This window comes from Artemia franciscana, unplaced genomic scaffold (genome assembly GCF_032884065.1).
Source record: "Artemia franciscana unplaced genomic scaffold, ASM3288406v1 PGA_scaffold_1180, whole genome shotgun sequence".
Taxonomy (NCBI): domain Eukaryota; kingdom Metazoa; phylum Arthropoda; class Branchiopoda; order Anostraca; family Artemiidae; genus Artemia; species Artemia franciscana.
The window spans coordinates 521,362-527,989 of record NW_027062618.1 but is presented as its reverse complement, the minus strand read 5'-3'; the positions used below and the strand labels follow the sequence as shown (position 1 = coordinate 527,989).

Genomic DNA, 6,628 nt, shown 5'->3' with positions numbered 1-6,628 from the left:
GAACCTGTTACGAATAGACCTATAAGATCAGCAGCGAAAAAAGCTAGGCTGGCATTAAAAACCTGTTTTTAAATCATTTTCTTTCATTTCATTGAATTGCCTCGTTTCATAACAATTTATTTTTCAGTACTGGTTGAACTTCGCTGAGGTAAGGATGCTGGGACTGTTTTGAAAAATTGTTCATTTTAGTTTTATTGATTTTATCCTCTCGTAAGTTGTTTTTTCTTATTTGTATTGCTGTGGATGGCCCTTGGACATAGGGCTGAAATATTCATTCTAATTTGATTCCTACTGTCTTAAAAAATTCCCTATTGTTCTTCTTGTTTTTGGAACTCCCCACTTTCTTAAAATCACAATATTATAAAAACCGATTACTTTGATTGTTGACTTCGATTTTCTTTCTTTTGTCCATTAAAAAAAAAATCCGAAAAAAACTTTTTCGATAGAAGTAAACGCCGTTTTAAATCCTAAGATGAGTAGGAACAATGTCTTTTAATAATTAAAACTTAGAAGACCAGAAATTACATTCATTAAATAAAAGAAACGCAAAACGAAAAGAAATCAAAATAAATAATTAGGTACTCCCATCAACACTATCTACAAGTTTCCACTTGTTTCCTTGGCTGTTCCGGAGGCATTGCTGATGCACCCTTATGATAACCTTGATACATGTATTGTCTTTTGATTTAGTTCAGCACCCCCCTCAACATTCTTGAAAGTTACAAATTAACGACCTTAGATGCTCCTGAGATACTACAGATTCACCTTTTTAATAACCTGGATGTAGACAATGTCATTCTATTAGTTCAATATCCTCCTTAATTTACTGGAATTTCCTATATATTACCCTTATCAATTTTTGATATAACGCAGATACACTTATTTGACAAACTTGGTTCACATATTGTCTTTTGATTTAGGTATTTCCCGAAAAGTTTCAAGTTAAACCCCTTATCTGTTGCTTAGGTATTGCAATTACATCCTGTGGGTATCCTGAATGCAGATAATGTTTTATGATTTAGTTCTTCAACACTCCCTGAAAGTATCAATCTAACACCCTAACTCGTTCCTTAGATATTGCACGTACGGCTGCAGAATACAGAATGAATATATATCAGAGGCATCTCTCAACTCTCTTTATTTCTGACTCTTAAACCTCTTTTTACTTACTTGTACTTGTGGCGGGAATCAGGCGTTTCCACCTCGCCCGGCATCGATGATCTTAGAGACCTTCTTGGACCATGTTGATCGATCTTGTGCCAGCTGCTCTGCAAAGGCGAGCCACTGTGTTGACCATCTGTGACCAAATTTTCTGAAACCCCCTATTGGTTCAAGGTCTGACTTGGCCAGGTTCCACCAGTTCTTCCTCTGTCCTCCTTGGCGTTTCTTCCAGTAGCTAATAGGCTCAACTAGAAGTATTTGGCGAGGCAGGTACTCTGGCGGTTTCCGCAATACATGGCCCAACCATTTCAAACGGCGTTCTTTAATAGTGAGCACAACATCTCTCTGAATATTGCACATTCGACGTATATTCACGTTGGAGATACGGTCACGTAGCTGTACTCTGAGAATTCTTCGTAGACAAGTATGCTCAAACACCTTAAGTGTATTCTCTTGTTGTAGTTTTGCCGACCATGTTTCGCACCCGTAAAGGAGAACGGTGCGGACTAGTGCCATGTAAATTCGAACTTTCGTTTGGACACTGATTTCACGGCGATTCCATAAGGGTTTCCGAAGAGAGGCAAAGACTGTCTGTGCTTTCTGTATTCTCTGTTGGATATCAGCGTCGGAAGATCCGTCAGTACAAAGCTGGGAGCCTAGGTATGTGAAACGGTTGACTTTTTCCAGCTGAACTTGGTTGATAGTTAGTGGGAATGGTCCTGTGTCGTGGTTAATAGCCATGAATTTCGTTTTCTCTGTGCTGACTTTCAAGCCGATCAGATCTGCCCAGGCCACAACGCTGTCAGGCATGTTTTGGGCTTCTACAGGGTCTGACAGGAGGCCAACATCATCCGCATAATCGAGGTCAGTCAGCGAGAGATTCTGTCCAACCTGCGCTCCTGGATAAGACGATAGAGCATTTTCAAGCACCCAATCGATGCAATAATTGAACAGAGTCGGAGAGAGGACACATCCTTGTTTTACTCCGAACTCAACCAGAAATTCTTCAGTTTCTTCGCCATAGATTCTAACTCGGCTCACTGAAGCGTCATAGTATGCCTTCATCAGTTCAACAAACTTCAGCGGCATTCCGTCATTCTCCAGGATCTTCCAAAGTTTCTGGCGAGTGACAGAGTCGAAGGCAGCAATGAAGTCCAGGAACATCAAGATCAGGGGTAGGTTGTATCTTTCAAACTGCTGGATAATGAGGCGAAAGGCGAAGATATTATCAGTACACCCTCTACCTGGTCGAAAGCCGGCTTGATTTCCTCGAGTTCTTTCCTCCCTTGCCCCTTTCCCCACTATTGTGTCTTTTGAGTTAATTCAATATTTCCTGTAATCTTCAACTTAATAGCCTTAGCCATTCCTGAGATTTTGCACAAACCTCCCTTCTCTGTTACAAAACATTTGTTTTAGTAGCTTACAATTTTAATTATTTACTTTTCTTGCTCCAGGCCATGTGAGGGTCATCCCCACAGGCATTTCCATTGAACCTTCAAACTATTTTGAACAACATGGCTATCTTGGAATTTTAATTGAATTTCTTTGGAAGTTGCAAGGGATTTCAAAAAAAGGTCATAAGAAGGGGGTTGCAAGACTCAAATCATTTTTGGTTCATATTAAACAGAAAAAAAACAAGTTTTTTTAAATGAAAGTAAGGAGCGATATTAAAACTTAAAACGAACAAAAATTACTCCGTATATGAAAGGGGCTTTTCCTCCTCAACGCCCCGCTTTTTACGCTAAAGGTCGACTCTTTCTCTTAACTCTACATATTAAAACGGTAAAAAAAAAAACTAATAAAAAATAAAGTTTTTTTAACTGAAAGTGAGGAGCAACATTAAAATTTAAAACAAACATAAATCATTTTGTATTTGACACGAATCCGTGTTTTAATACCTCTCTGAAATGGACTCGTGGTAACTTTGATATAGGTGAGACAAGTACAGGAGTGTTTCCTTACCACTGAAGCATAAAACTTTAATTTTTGAAGCTCTTGTATAATTGTGCTTTTCACCTTTTCATCGAACAATCAATTGATATTTATGTTAAGATCCGTGTCAAGCAATATGCCAGGATTTGGTTCAATTTTCACTTACTTATCAAATGATGTATACAAAACATAAATATTTTAGAAGGAAGGAAGGGTCTAATTGTAAAAATAATCAAAAATAACACCAGACAAGACACCAATCAGCACACATGTCATAAAGAAAATAAATCATAATTATGAGTGACATAAAGATAAAAAACATAAGTTAAGATCAACTACACCAAACAAGTAAACAGAAAACAAATTGAGCATAACCAGTCAAGCCACTTGAAAGAGGGCTCGGTAGACCATGACCACTTTTTGAGCCCTAAGAAAATTAAATAAAGCATAACAATAATTAATATATAACAATAGTGAAAGGATGTCTGAGGTTAACATAGCAGTGAAAAGTTATGTCAGTTTCTTGGGTATATTTAGCTTGAGGACGCCACTCTTTATGCCTTGCGACAAGAAAGTTTGAACCGTGCTTCTCCAAGATGCAAGAGTGGAAACTCTGGGATGATTTTGGTCGTTTTAGTTTTCAACCTCACTCTTTACCTCCACTAGAAAATTGTTTTAAATTGATATATTGATGGTACGCCAACTATTTCAGAAAATATGATTCCAGATTTAACTCACTCCCCTTTAATAATGTTCTTAACTAAACTCAAATGTCATCAAATGTCAAAATCTCATCAAAACTCAAATGTCATCAAATGGATATCTAAATAAATGCAGTTTTTATGATACATGGCATAAAATGGGAAAAGCCACTGGAAAAGGAGAAAAGTATTCTAGTACTGCATATTGAGTAAAGAGCAATACTTCCTCATTTTAAGTAAAATTTTAAAATGGTTATTACGTAAACTTTAAACATCTTATAACACCATATCCATAGTATTACTCATCATGCATAATGTCACACTCCTTCTTCAGAAAATTTTCCCTCAATACCAGGTTTCATTAAATTCAATGTGTTTAGGATTCTCCTGTATTAGAATTGGTTTAAAAACATAAAAGGACACAGGTAAGGTAAATATGAATTCATATCTTTCGAACTGTGTGTCGTTCCATCAGTATAGAAAATAATAATTTTCCTGATAGAAGTAAAGAGCGAGGTTGAAACCTAGAAAAATTTATTACATCATAGTATTTGCGACATCTATCTGTGAAACTATCTCAAATACGTCGTACATCAACTCGTGATTTTTCACTCTATTTGCATTGTTTTGAGAAACTAGCTTTTTCCTGAAATACCATAAAAGCCATGGAAAAAAAAGAGCAAATTTTTTTTTTCAGGAGCAGGAAATTTCTTATGTTGACTGCAGACAATAAAATACTATTTTATAAAGGTGTTAATAGTTTTTACCAGTCGCTGCATATATATAATTTAAAATATAATTTAAATTAACTAAAAAACTCAAGAATGAAAGAACAAACTTTATTTACACAACAGAAAAGTCATTAAGACCACACGAAAGTAATGGATCAGTTTATTGGCATGTTATTACTCTCAGGATCTGTATTGTCAACGAAGAAAAATATAAATTTTTAACTGTTTAGAATCAATTTAGTATTTTTTGAAATCAATTATCAATCAACCCTAAAATATAGAAAAGATATCCTGTTGTTTTCTCCCGTTTCCATTGGGCATTCTGTGTTCGTTATCACTTTTTTGGCATTCAATATATGGCTTTCCCTTATTGGAATCTTTGTTGAAGGAGCCTTAGTTTGCGTTTCTTGCTCATTAAAGCTTATTTTTTCTATTGAAGGATGAAAAATTGGCTGCACAGTAGTATTAATTCCCCAACCACTGAGGTTACTAGTAATCTTGGTCTCATTTGCCCTATTCCCGTTTCCAACGGATATTGTGAGTTCTTCATACCATCTTTACTTAGTTACTATAGATCTTTTCATATTTAGGCTTTTTTGTTGTTGTATTCTCAACCTTAATGTGTATTCATACTCATTAAAGCTCATTTAACTCCCTAAAGTAGGATAATTCGCTACTCAGCAGCACTGTGTCCCTTACCGCCGCGCTCACTAGCAATCAGTATCATTTAGCCTATTCCATTTTCCAAAGAGTACTGTGTATTCGTCACTCCTTGTTTTCTCATTCAATGTAGTAGTGTTCATTTTTTGAATCTATGTTGCAATATTTTTGACTTAAATTTGCATTTCTTTTCCATTAATTTGTTAAATTTGCATTGCCCATTTTCCCTGAAGCTGGGAAACTTTTCTGAGCAGCAGCAACTGTCATTTGCACCATCCCCTTCCTAACTGGCATTGTGAATTCGTCATACCATGTTTATTCAGTTACTATTGAGCAGTTCATATTTTAGTCTTTTTGTGTGGGAGTTTTAACCCGAATTTAAATTGGCATCCTTTCAAAGGTCATTTTTCCCTAAAGTAGGAAAATTTGCTCAATAGCAGCATTGATTCCCACACCATTGTGCTCACTAGTAATCTTATTCACACATATACCATTTCCACGTTAAACGGGTGTTGTATGTTTGTCATCTTTTATTGTCTCAGTGAGCTGTTCATTTTGAGGTCTGTGTTGTGGGAGCCTTATGCTCAATTTTTATTTCTTTGATCATTAAAAGTCATGCTTTCCCTAAGGGAGGGAGAATGGGTTACAGAGCAGCATTGCTTCCTATTCCAGCTTTCTCACTTGTAACCTTAACCTCATTCGCAGTATTCTTGTTTTCAGCTGTCATCGTGCATTCATCATAGCTTATTTTCTTGCTCATGATAGAACTCTTCATATTTTGAATTTATTGTAACAACTTCACTTAACGTGAACTGCATTTTTTTCAGATTGAAATGCATTTCTTGCCCTAAAGCAGGCCAAAATGGCCACACAGCTACATCATTTCTCCCCTAGGGTCCTCACTAGTAACCAAAGTTACGCCTGCAGCCTTACAGTTTCCAAGTGGCATTGTATATCCTTCATCCCCCTTTCCTCAATAATCTAATTTTTTTTACTAAAACCTTAATTTTTTGGCATACTGACCCATAGTCTGCGTAGCGCAGGGACCGTTCTCCTCATTCTTTGCCTTTCGACCGAGATTGCAAAGTGTGGTCGGGAAAAAATCATCTGATATTTACCGTATTGTCCACAGTTTCCTTCAAGGACCCATTTAGAGGTGGGTGGACTCTGGCTGAGTATACAGAAATATACCACTGACTCCCGTTCCAATATAAATAACCAGAGACACCTGGACTTGAACTTCTGGCCTCATGGACAAAGCATCTCAAGTCAAGCACGCTAACTAGTCGGCTAGGACGGCTCAATAGTTATAGAATAATTGCAGTGATTATACAGTTGTCCATATTCGGAATGTCTTGGAAGAGAGTCTCATTTTTAAGTACTGAAAGCGAATATTTCCTATTTTACAACTATTATTTAAATTTTACAACGAAGAGTATGACA

At 36.5% G+C, this 6,628-nt stretch overlaps 1 protein-coding gene across 5 annotated transcripts in view; it reads left to right on the top strand.

Moving 5' to 3' along the window:
* The window catches only part of LOC136041233 (transient receptor potential-gamma protein-like), a 239,030-nt gene that overhangs the window by 1,676 nt on the left and 230,726 nt on the right, over positions 1 to 6,628 (top strand). Inside the window, exon 1 of one of the 5 annotated variants that reach the window (XM_065725824.1) lies at positions 139 to 210. The exons of the other annotated variants lie outside the window; for them this stretch is intronic. The gene's annotated coding sequence lies outside the window, so the exon portion shown is untranslated. Of the gene's footprint in view, positions 1 to 138; positions 211 to 6,628 lie in introns of those variants that run through there. 5 annotated transcript variants of the gene reach the window in all.